The following is a 12,088-nucleotide window of genomic DNA, read 5'->3' on the forward strand; positions in this document are numbered from 1 at the left end:
CATTTATAAATATCAAGGAAAGAAATACAAGCATGCGCAAATTATGCCGAGGACGTACGGCCCGACCCAACAATATTTAAACAGTGCACTGCCAGAGGGTCGAATGGCGCGAACCATAGATGCATCTATTACCCCGCTCGCGAATCATACATGCGACGCGGTCAAACATAAATAAACAATCACCCCGCTCGCGAATCATACATGCGACGCAGGTACACATAGAAACACACATTCAAACAGTCAATCAAAACTTCATCAAGGAGACAATTATTCAAGGAAGTATCAATTTCTCTTTTACAAGGCGAGAAAATGAAGTTTAACTCTTTTAGAAAATCATTTACCACTTCGATGCAATTAAAGCAAGTTAAACTGTCAATAAGGTTACAATTATTACAAGTAAAGCATGTTTTTGGGTCCTAGACTACCCGGACTTAAGCATAATAGTAGCTACGCACGGACTCTCGTCACTTCGTGCGTACGTAGCCCCCACACATAGAAGCACATATCCAATTAAATTCATCTAGTGGGGAAAATTCCCTCTTACAAGGTTAGAAAGGAGACTCACCTCGCTCCGAAGTTCCAAAACCGGCTTCCAAGCCCTTCTGGCGACTCAAATCGATGCACAACGCTCCAAAACTAGCCAATAAATGAGAAAGTCCATAAATATATACTCTAATACTCACAACAACTCAATTTAGATAAATTTCGAACTCCGTTTGAAAAGTTGACAAAATCGCCCTCGGGCCCACGTACGCGGATTCCGAAAAACTCACAAAATCCGACAACCCATTCCGATACGAGTTCAACCATACCAATTTTACCAAATTCCGATAACAACTTGACCTCCAAATCTTGAATTTTATTTCTTGAAAAGTTTTGCAAAAATCTTAATTTCTTCAATTTAAATCCGAAATAAACGATGAATATAACCATAGAATCATGAAGTATAATTACTTTCGGACATGGAACACTTACCCCAATCCATATGGTGAAAATCGCCTCAGAAATCGCTTCAATCCGAGCTCCATATCTCCAAATATGTTAAAAATGGCTGAAACCTCGAAATATAACTTCTGCCCAGGTATTTACTCTTGGCGATCGCGGAAAATTCTTTGCAATCGCGAAGCACAACATTTCTCAGCCCAAAATTTGCCCTTCGTGATCGCGGAAAATGCTCTGCGATCGCGAAGAACAAATGCCCAGCTCTTCCAGAAAGTCTCTAGTATAATGGTCATAACTTTTTGTACAAAACTCCAAATTGCAAATGGTTTAACTTTTTGAAAACTTGATACCAAGGACTACAAATTTCATGCTTTTCTCATCTCTCAGTTCCTCATAGATTACAAGATATAAGCTTTCAAAGTCAGCCCCGTGCAACAAAAATTTCTTCTTCGCAATTTCCAAACTCTTCCAGGATAGGCTATAGTGTACCACCCTTAACTTTTGGTACATAGCTCCAAATACCAAATGGTTTAATTTTCTGAAAACTAGACACAAAGGGCTACAACTTTCATTTTTGGATCATCTCCAAGTTCCTTATAGATTGCGAGATACAAGCTTCCAAAGTTGGGTCAGTGCAATAGAAACTTTCCTCCACGCGATCGCGAGAGGCCTCCCGCGATCGGGAATCACCGGCCATCTTCTCCCACTTTACTCATCGCTATCGCGACCAGTTCCCCGCGATCGCGTAGCATACTATTGTACCCAAAAACCAGTAGCTAAAAATGGCCTAGAAATGGTACGAAATCACCCCGAAACTCACCCGAGCACCTCGGGACCCCGTCCGAACATACCGACAAGTCTCAAAATGTATCACGGACTTAGTCGAGGCCTCAAATCGCATAAAACAACGCTAAAAACACGAATCACATCCCAATTCGAGTCTAATGAAACTAAGAAATTCCAATTTCTACATTCGATGCCGAAACCTATCAAATCACGTTCGATTGACATCAAATTTTGCACACAAGTCACATTCGACATTACAGACCTACTCCAACTTCCGGAATTGGATTCCGATCCCGATATCAAAAAGTCCACTTCCGGTCAAACTCCTCAAAAACCTTCAAATTTCTATCTTTAGCCAATGACTCCAAAATGACCCACGGACCTCCGAATTCACTTCCGATCGCGCTCGCAACGCCAGAATCACCATACGAAGCTATTCCCAGACTCAGAATCCCAAACGGACATTGATAACACTGAAATGAACTTCAACCCAAACTCATGAAATTCTTCCAAAAATGCTAACTTCCACAATAGGTGCCGAAACGTTCCCGGGTCTTCCAAAACCCGATCCGGACATACGCCTAAGTCCGAATCATCATACGAACCTGCTGGAACCTTCGAATTCCAATTCCGAGGTCATTTACTCAAAAATCCAGTCTTAGTCAATTCTTTCAACTTAAAGCTTCTTAAAGGAGAATTCTCTTTCCAAATCAACTCCGAACTTCCTGAAATTCAATTCCGACCAAACGTAAAAGTCATAATACATGAAGTGAAGTTGCTCATGGCCTCAAACTATTGAACGTCGCGCTAGAGCTCAAAATGACCGGTTGGCTTGTTACATTCTCTCCTACTTAAACATGCGTTTGTCCTCGAACGTGCTAAGAACTGCGCTGGAGTTGTCCGAAATCACTGTTTAACACCTAGTGCACCTACCCGTTCTACTATAACCCAGTTGAGCACATTAGCTCGATCAATTCTGAAGATATTCCCTTTTTATTCAAGCAAATAAACATAGAGCCCAATTTCAACATCCAGAATTCTCTGCCAGGCCTGCTTCCAATATATGAATACCGTATATATCACTACACGAGGTACCAGAACATGACTGTATGCCTTTGCTGAATTCTCATCATGCACCGCCTCATTCACAAGACCATTATAACATTCTCTGATCATAATAACCGACATTTCCCGAATCTGATGCTCACAATGCACCCCATGTCGTATAAGTCTTGTTTCAACTCTTACAATACCGCTACGACGGAAGAGACGTGTAGAAATTCATTACCAACTACCGAGTCATCAAATCATTGAGGCTATACTCCTGACAAGAACCATTACCTCATTTTGAACCAAATAATGGTATTTGCTCTTTAATATACTTCATATAATCTGATCACACTGATCCTAGATCCAATAATCTCGTCTTACCCAGTACGAGTTGCTCAGGCAATAAGACACTCTAGACATGACCAAATGTCTCATATGATGCCACAATGTGACAATAGGCTACCAACTCAAACGTGATACATAAGGAAAACGAACTCTGGAAGGGACTACTCAACCTACGAAACTAATTAGAAAATCGAGAAGGTGTTATAAACCTCCCTCGGAAAAAAATGTGAAACAAAACACACAAAATAATAGAATGTAGGGGATTGTACTCAACATCACACTGTTGCGGCGTGCAACCCGATCCCATCAACATATCTGTGGCGGCGTGCCTCCCGATCCACACATAAAATCTATATAAGGAGATACATACCGAGCTAGAGTGCTCATTACTACAAAATACCGAATATCGGCCACAAGCACGCTAAGTGCATAATACCATCCCTGGGGAGACAGATAGCGCCATACGCTACAAAACTCAAGCACAACTGGGTACGATATATGATCTGAATGTAAAGAGCCATCCTTCTCAATAACACCATCGCTATGCGGAACCTCAACACATAAGAGAATTATCAAGCCGTTTCACAACTCACACGGCACGATATAATATTACATGAAATAGCCGATGACGAAACAACATCCAACGTCCGAATACTCTTCCATAAGGAGTGCTATGCTAAAATGAACACATCCGGCCTGATATAGAGCCCATATTCATATTAAATCCATTCACAGACCTCAAGCCGATTCTGATCGTACCAATCTAGGCCAATAATCTTTCCTGGGTCCATAATAACTCCCTTTTTCCCATAACACACAAGAACAATCGTCCAATCCGGAACAACCTTCCACATTCCACATTCCACAGCCAAATGAATCGAGCGCCCTTCAGGCATAAATTCTCAACTAGCGATAGTACCACAATCTCCATACTTGGTTTAAATCCTCAATCAATTAAGTGACTACACATCACACATATACAATCTTTCCGTGGGATATGCTCCCATGGCTTACTGCACCAGGTAACAAGTCTGCACATCCATACCACCGGCCATACAAATGCTGCAAAGCGAATCAAGGATCCGCAAGTCAATACACAAAACTTCTTACTCATGACACTAATTTCAGGTGACGCTGAAGATAATAGCAGCTTACTCTAAACATCTAAATGCTTTTCCTACTCATCCGAGCTCGTGACCTCCTTGTCAACACCGAACCGCAACCTTGATTCTCAACTTCCAAATTCCATGCTACTCACGAAACTTAATCATGACAATGCGCAAGAGTACAAGAATTTCATCATAACTCCTGAACCACTAATAGGGTAAACACTTCATCGTATAGAAGCCTTTTACTTAACTCATTTCAAGGGAACCATTACAACCTGTGACTAAATTCTCATAACCGCAGAAAATACCAACCTCAAGTAGTGGTCTAAACAACCATAACTCTTCCGGGATCCATCTACACTTAATAGACCATAATAATCGAAAGCCTCTAAATAGAATCAATTACGACCGTCAAACCTCGCACACATTACTGTAATCATGTGTATAACTTAACACGCTGAAGGAACTAATCGTTGCCACCATTATACCAATTCAACCATTGCTGACTGATTTTACTTCTTCCAATTTACTCTAGGCTTGACTTAGGAATAATAGTAGCCCTATTCAAAGCATCGTGAACCCAAATTCGCACTCATCCTGAGTGACCCTATTCCACGAGATCACATTGTCTCCAAACCCATGAACCGTTTCATACCCTCCTTGCACGGACATTCGCATCTTCAACTGATATACCAATTCTGATAATTCCTCTATGAATTCGAAGTCTTTCTCATTTTCCTTCCAGTGCTACACTACAAGTCAAAAATATCATAGACCATTTCGAGCCTCTTATCATAATCTTCTACAAAAGCTCGATTCGTAACCATACTCCGGGCTTGAATCCGTATGCACCGCATTTTTAACCTTTGAATTCACTAGGACCGTTGTTGAGAGTCACCCATTCTGGCTTGGTCCCAAATATAATCAACTCCAAGGCTTCGCTGGCATATGAACAACCATCTCAATGAAGCACTCGACTGAATCACTTTCCTTGTAAATCACCTCTATACGAAGCATAAATGCTGAATCTTCCCAAAGCCTGAACATGAGTCAATAAGGCCAACTATAGCACATATTTATCTATTCCTTTGCTCAAATTACCACTTATGTTCTTTTCCCTTAGCTGTAATAACTCACCAATACGCTGATAACGCGAACCTCACAAGTAGATAACCATGTAACCCAATCGTAGGTGGTGGGACTCTCCCACTTAGCTTGAAGCCACTATTACACAACTCTGGAACCCACCAAGATTCTTTATCTCTTATTGACATGAGCTTGCGCAATCAAACCGCCAGATTCCTCGAATCCTTCCGTTAGTGTTTCATGAACGCTTTGGATATCTAGCAACATTCGCATATTCGACCTCTTACTAGATAGTCAGTAAAATCCTTCGAAGGAGCTTCGCCAACCATGAGACCGCTGACCTTCTCACAGGAGATAACTCACCTATGGAAATTACACGCCGACATCTTCCAACATCGCTGCACGGGGTACAATCACTATGACATCAATAACCCATTCTGATCCCGTGCTTATTCACCAACTGTACTAGTCCGTTCATTTCTTATGGACATCAACTAAATGCGTGAAAATATCTTCTAATTCAAAGTTCTATTGCATCCTTATTCGTATCAAGCAACCCCATTTCTCTTGCATCCAATCTCCCGCCGTATAATAGCCAATATTTCAAATTAATCCCGCGGACCCAATTATCGTCCACTAAAATTCCCAAATCACTCTAAACGTTTCCTCAAGGTGTGCAGTTATCATGCCACTGAATCCATATACTACTCTGCCACTCTCCCACTTTGGTCAAACTCACTCCTTTAGGCAACTACTCAACTCCTGTTTCCCACACTTGGCCTTCTAGGAGTTTAATCACCACAAGACACTTGCCACATACCCTTTCTCATCCTTCGCTGCCCAGTCAAATACGCAGGAGGAATATCACGCACCATATTTGCAGTACCATTACAATTCCTCGATTCTCGATTTAGAACCATCGCTTTACGTCGCATAAGATTGAATGGGAAGGAAATGAAGGCAAAAGCCTTAAAGGAATCAAACTGCACAATGAGGAATCAAGAAGGGAAGTGCTCCTAACAGCCCTGTAGCCTCTCGAAGATAAGTACAAACGTCTCCGTACCGATCCGCAAGACTCTACTAGACTCGCTCATGACTCGTGATACCTAAGTAAACCTAGTGCTCTGATACCATGTTGTCACGACCCAAAATCCACTAAGGGTCGTGATGGTGCCGGACACCACTGTCAGGCAACCCAACACCAAGAAGTTAATTAAATTCCCATTTAGTATTTGTTGAAATCATTCCTTTTATACATTAAACCATTTTGGTATTTGGAGTTGTGTACGAAAAGCAATATCCTCATTTATAAATATCAAGGCAAGCAATACAAGCATGCGCAAATTATGCCGAGGACGTACGGCCCGATCCAACAATATTTAAACAGTGCACTGCCAGAGGGTCGAATGGCGCGAACCATAAATGTATTTATTACCCCGCTCGCGAATCATACATGCGACGCGGTCAAACATAAATAAACAATCACCCCGCTCGCGAATCATACATGCGATGCAGGTACACATAGAAACACACATTCAAACAGTCAATCAAAACTTCATCAAGCAGACAATTATTCAAGGAAGTATCAATTTCTCTTTTACAAGTCGAGAAAACGAAGTTTAACTCTTTTAGAAAATTATTTACCACTTCGATGCAATTAAAGCAATTTAAACTTTCAATAAGGTTACAATTATTACAAGTAAAGCATATTTTTGGGTCCTAGACTACCCGGACTTAAGCATAATAGTAGCTATGCACGGACTCTTGTCACTTCGTGCGTACATATCCCCCACACATAGAAGCACATATCCAATTAAATTCACCTATAGGGATAATTCCCTCTTACAAGGTTAGAAAGGAGACTCACCTCGCTCCGAAGTTCCAAAACCGGCTTCCAAGCCCTTCTGGCGACTCAAATCGATGCACAACGCTCCAAAACTAGCCAATAAATGAGAAAGTCCATAAATATATACTCTAATACTCACAACAACTCAATTTAGATAAATTTCGAACTCCGTTTGAAAAGTTGACAAAATCGCCCTCGGGCCCACGTACGCGGATTCCGAAAAACTCACAAAATCCGACAATCCATTTCTATACGAGTTCAACCATACCAATTTTACCAAACTCCGGTAACAACTTGACCTCCAAATCTTGAATTTTTGTTCTTGAAAAGTTTTGCAAAAATCTTAATTTCATCAATTTAAATCCGAAATAAATGATGAATATAACCATATAATCATGAAGTATAATTACTTTCTATCATAGAACACTTACCTCAATCCATATGGTGAAAATCGCCTAAAAAATCGCTTCAATCCGAGCTCCATAGCTCCAAATATGTTAAAAATGGTTGGAACCTCTATAACTTCTGCCCAGGTATTTACTCTTCGCGATCGCGGAAAAATCTTCGCAATCGCGAAGCACAACATTTCTCAGCCCAAAATTTTCCCTTCGCGATTGCGGAAAGTGCTCCGCGATCGCGAAGAACAAATGCCCAGCTCTTCCAAACAGTCTCTAATATAATGATAATAACTTTTTGTACAAAACTCCAAATTGCAAATGGTTTAACTATTTGAAAACTAGACTCCATGGATACAACTTTCATGCTTTGCTCATATCCCAGTTCCTTATAGATTACAAGATATAAGCTTTCAAAGTCATCCCTGTGCACAATTTCTTCTTCGCAATTTCCAAACTCTTCCCGCATAGGCTGTAGTGTACCACTCATAACTTTTCGTACACAGCTCCAAATACCAAATGGTTTAATTTTCTGAAAACGAGACACAAAGGGCTACAACTTTCTATTTTGGATCATCTCCAAATTCCTTATAGATTGCGAGATACAAGCTTCCAAAGTCGGGTCAGTGCAACAGAAACTTTCCTCTATGCGATCGCGAATCACTGGCCATTTTCTCCCACTTTACTCAGCGCTATCGCGACCAGTTCCCTGCAATCGCGTAGCATACTACTGTAGCCAAAAACCAGCAGCTAAAAATGGCCTAGAAATGGTCCGAAATCACCCCAAAACTCACCCGAGCCCCTCGGGACCCCGTCCCAACATACCAACAGGTCTCAAAATGTATCACGGACTTAGTCGAGGCCTCAAATCATATCAAACAATGCTATAAACACGAATCACACCCCAATTCAAGTCTAATGAAACTAAGAAATTCCAATTTCTACATTCGATGCTGAAACCTATCAAATCACGTTCGATTAAGATCAAATTTTGCACACAAGTCATTTTCGACATTACGGACCTACTCCAACTTCTGGAATTGGATTCCGACCCCGATATCAAAAATTCCACTTCCGGTCAAACTCCTCAAAAACCTTCAAATTTCTATCTTTAGCCAAATGACTCCAAAATGACCCACGGACCTCCGAATTCACTTCCGATCGCGCTCCCAACACCAGAATCACCATACAAAGCTATTCTCAGACTCGGAATCCCAAACGGACATTGATAACACTGAAATTCACTTCAACCCAAACTCATGAAATTCTTCCAAAAGTGCTAACTTCCACAATAGGTGCCGAAATGTTCCCGGGTCTTCCAAAACCCGATCCGGACATAAGTCCAAGTCCGAAATCATCGTACGATCCTGCTGGAACCTTCGAATCCCGATTTCGAGGTAATTTACTCAAAAATCCAATCTTAGTCAATTCATTCAACTTAAAGTTTCCGAAATGAGAATTCTCTTTCCAAATCAACTCCGAACTTCCCAAAATTCAATTCCGACCATACGTACAAGTCATAATACCTAAAGTGAAGCTGCTCATGGCCTCAAACTGCTGAACGTCGCGCTAGAGCTCAAAACGACCGATCGGGTCGTTACAGTACCAATTGATTGCAACACCTCGAAGTCTATAGGAAGCTAGCTCAACTGACTCAATCGAAGTGGCCTTCATTACCTTCAAAGTTCTCTGCATCCTATCAACATATATCCGAGGGTCATCATTCGGATATGCTCCAGTAAATACGGGAGGGTCCAAATTAATGAACTCACGAACCCTTGCACTGATGGCTCTATCTACATGACCAATACCTACCTCCTGGCCCCGAACTTGTGTGTCCACTAATCGAGACAATAGCTAAATAACATCTCTCATCTCCTGACCCGGTGCATCTGGCTGAGGAGCTGGGGGTAATGGGGCGGGCGCTGGAGCTGGTGCCCCTCGGATCTCCTCTGGAAAGGGTAGGGTATGTGAAGTTTGAGATGGAGTCTCACTATGCGACTCTCCCCGAGCCCGGTAAGTCGTGGCGCTTGACTTGTAGTCTCATCATCTGCGGACTTGCCCTTTTGGGCGGCTCTAGCCTTCTTGGGCATCGCTGAAAATATAATATCTCGTTAGGAAAATCAATCCTTATATCGCATGATCTAAGATAATAAGGGAGGAAAACATCCTATATGTCCACTAGCCTCCTGTTTATAAGTGTGATGCACAACACACTCATAAAAAAGACTCTACTAGACATGGTCTGTAGACAACCCTAGGATGGAACTGTTCTGATACCACTTTTGTCACGACCCAAACCGATGGGCCATGACAAGTGCCCGAATACTACCTGTCGAACACCCCTAAGAATACGTCTAAGATATAAACATGAAATAAGTGCAGGTCATGCATAACGTCTGATAATATACTACTGATTCATGTAAATAACATAAGTAGGAAACACATTCCAAAAAGACATATATATATATATATATATATATATATACGAAATACGGTAGGGCGAGCCGACAATGCCATATATCATCCAACTATACATGACAATCTACAGACCTCTAATAGGGTGTACAACTGTATAAAGGACGGGACGGGGCCCCGTCATACTCATATATATATATATATATACAAAAGTATCGTACCAAAACCCAATAGCAGCTCCAGATCGAATGGAGCACACCAACTGTCGCTTAGCAAAGATCCTAAGAAGGTGGACCATCAACCTGTCTACCTGCATCTGCGGGCATGAAACGCAGGCCCCTATGCAATAGGGGCGTCAGTACGAATAATGTACCGAGTATGTAAGGCATAAAAATCAATATATAAAAGGCATGAATGAAACGTGGAGTAAAGGACTCAACCTGTATGTCTGAATAGCTCTGTGAATAATGAAACATTTATAATGTCATGAATATGCATATAAATTTCATATCATGCACAGGTATATGCGTACATAACATCATCAAGCCTCTGAGGGTGTCCCATTAATATCATCTCGGCCTATGTGGGCGAAATCATCAACGTATACCAATTGATCAGGTGGTGGTGCGTATATAACGCCATAACCTTTCCCCATACCCCATATACATATAATATACGCATATATAACGCCATCTGGTCATGGGTCAGTGTACATGTATAAATGAATGTAATGCACAAGAAGTAAGTCGATAAGATCTCTCGGAATGTCATAAGATCAATATGCCTTCGTATAAACTTTATTAACTACGTATTTCTTTGAGACCCATGAACAGAAGATAAGACACATGGGGAATCAACGACATAGGCACCCCGTGTTTCTATGAATAGAGGCATTTATGAAAGTTGCGCGTTTGCTCGTTTCGTTTGTATCGTACGGATCATGCCAAATGAAAAGAAGGGATAGCCTTAACATACCTCAAGTCGTCAATGCAACTCCACAACAAGCTTATGACAACTAGTGCGCCAACCCTATAACAATGAAATACATGTGCAACTTAGATGGCACTAGTATATAACATATCTCATATGATAACTCGATTTTAAAAATAAAACGGGTAGCATTTCCTTTACTTCCTCTTAACTACCCTACAATCAGCAACCAAAACAACAACAAAGACTTCAATTAGTTTCTTTCTAAACTCAATTCGTCAATATCCATGAGTATACACCAAAATAGTCTGATCTACGCTTATATATGATATTCTTACACTCTTCCTTAATTCATATTCATGTAACACACCCACAACCCCATAGCCACAACATCAAGTAGCTATATATATATATATATATATATATATATATATATATATATATATATATATATATATACAACAAAACTCTTTTAGTAACACATCGATACGCTCCCACAAACTAGAAATTTTTTAATCCAAACTTTCAACCTATTCTTCACAAGTTCTTCATCAATAACCAAACTATGATCCAAACGACCTCAAATACATGAAGAAGAGTATGATATCACCTTGAACAACAAGTACAACAACACATATACATATTTATAGCTATATTTCTAGCCCTTCAACACAACTAGATCCTCCTCAAATACTCTATAAGAACCTTTATTTCTACATAAATAAGAATTTAAAGTGAGTATCTCCAAGTTGAAGATAAACTTATCAAGAAGGATTGTTGAACTCTTAGCTTAATTATTTGAAGAAAAAGGATAAAATGAACTGGAGATAAGCCTTCCCGACACCTTTACACACAAAACTTCCAAACCAAGAAAGAAATTGCAATATAATTGCCTTAGAGAGGGCTGTCTATATGGTGCAATTGTAAAGGGCTTCTAGTTGATTGAGATGGGGTTATATGAATTGAATAAGGTGATACGGTTAATGATTTTCTGCCTCAATTTAAGTTAAAAAAACTTTTTTATACCGTAAGAGGGAACTAACTTTCATTGCTGCCTCTATTCTCACTAGGAAACTAATTTAATTCAAGTAGTATATTAAGACCACTCATAACCCCTTGGACCATGGGGTCCACTTTCCTACATAGAAAAATATGAATTGTCCACCTCCTACATACAACCA

The sequence above is a fragment of the Nicotiana attenuata genome, chromosome 8 (assembly GCF_001879085.1).
Source record: "Nicotiana attenuata strain UT chromosome 8, NIATTr2, whole genome shotgun sequence".
In the NCBI taxonomy this organism is placed as follows: Eukaryota; Viridiplantae; Streptophyta; class Magnoliopsida; order Solanales; family Solanaceae; genus Nicotiana; species Nicotiana attenuata.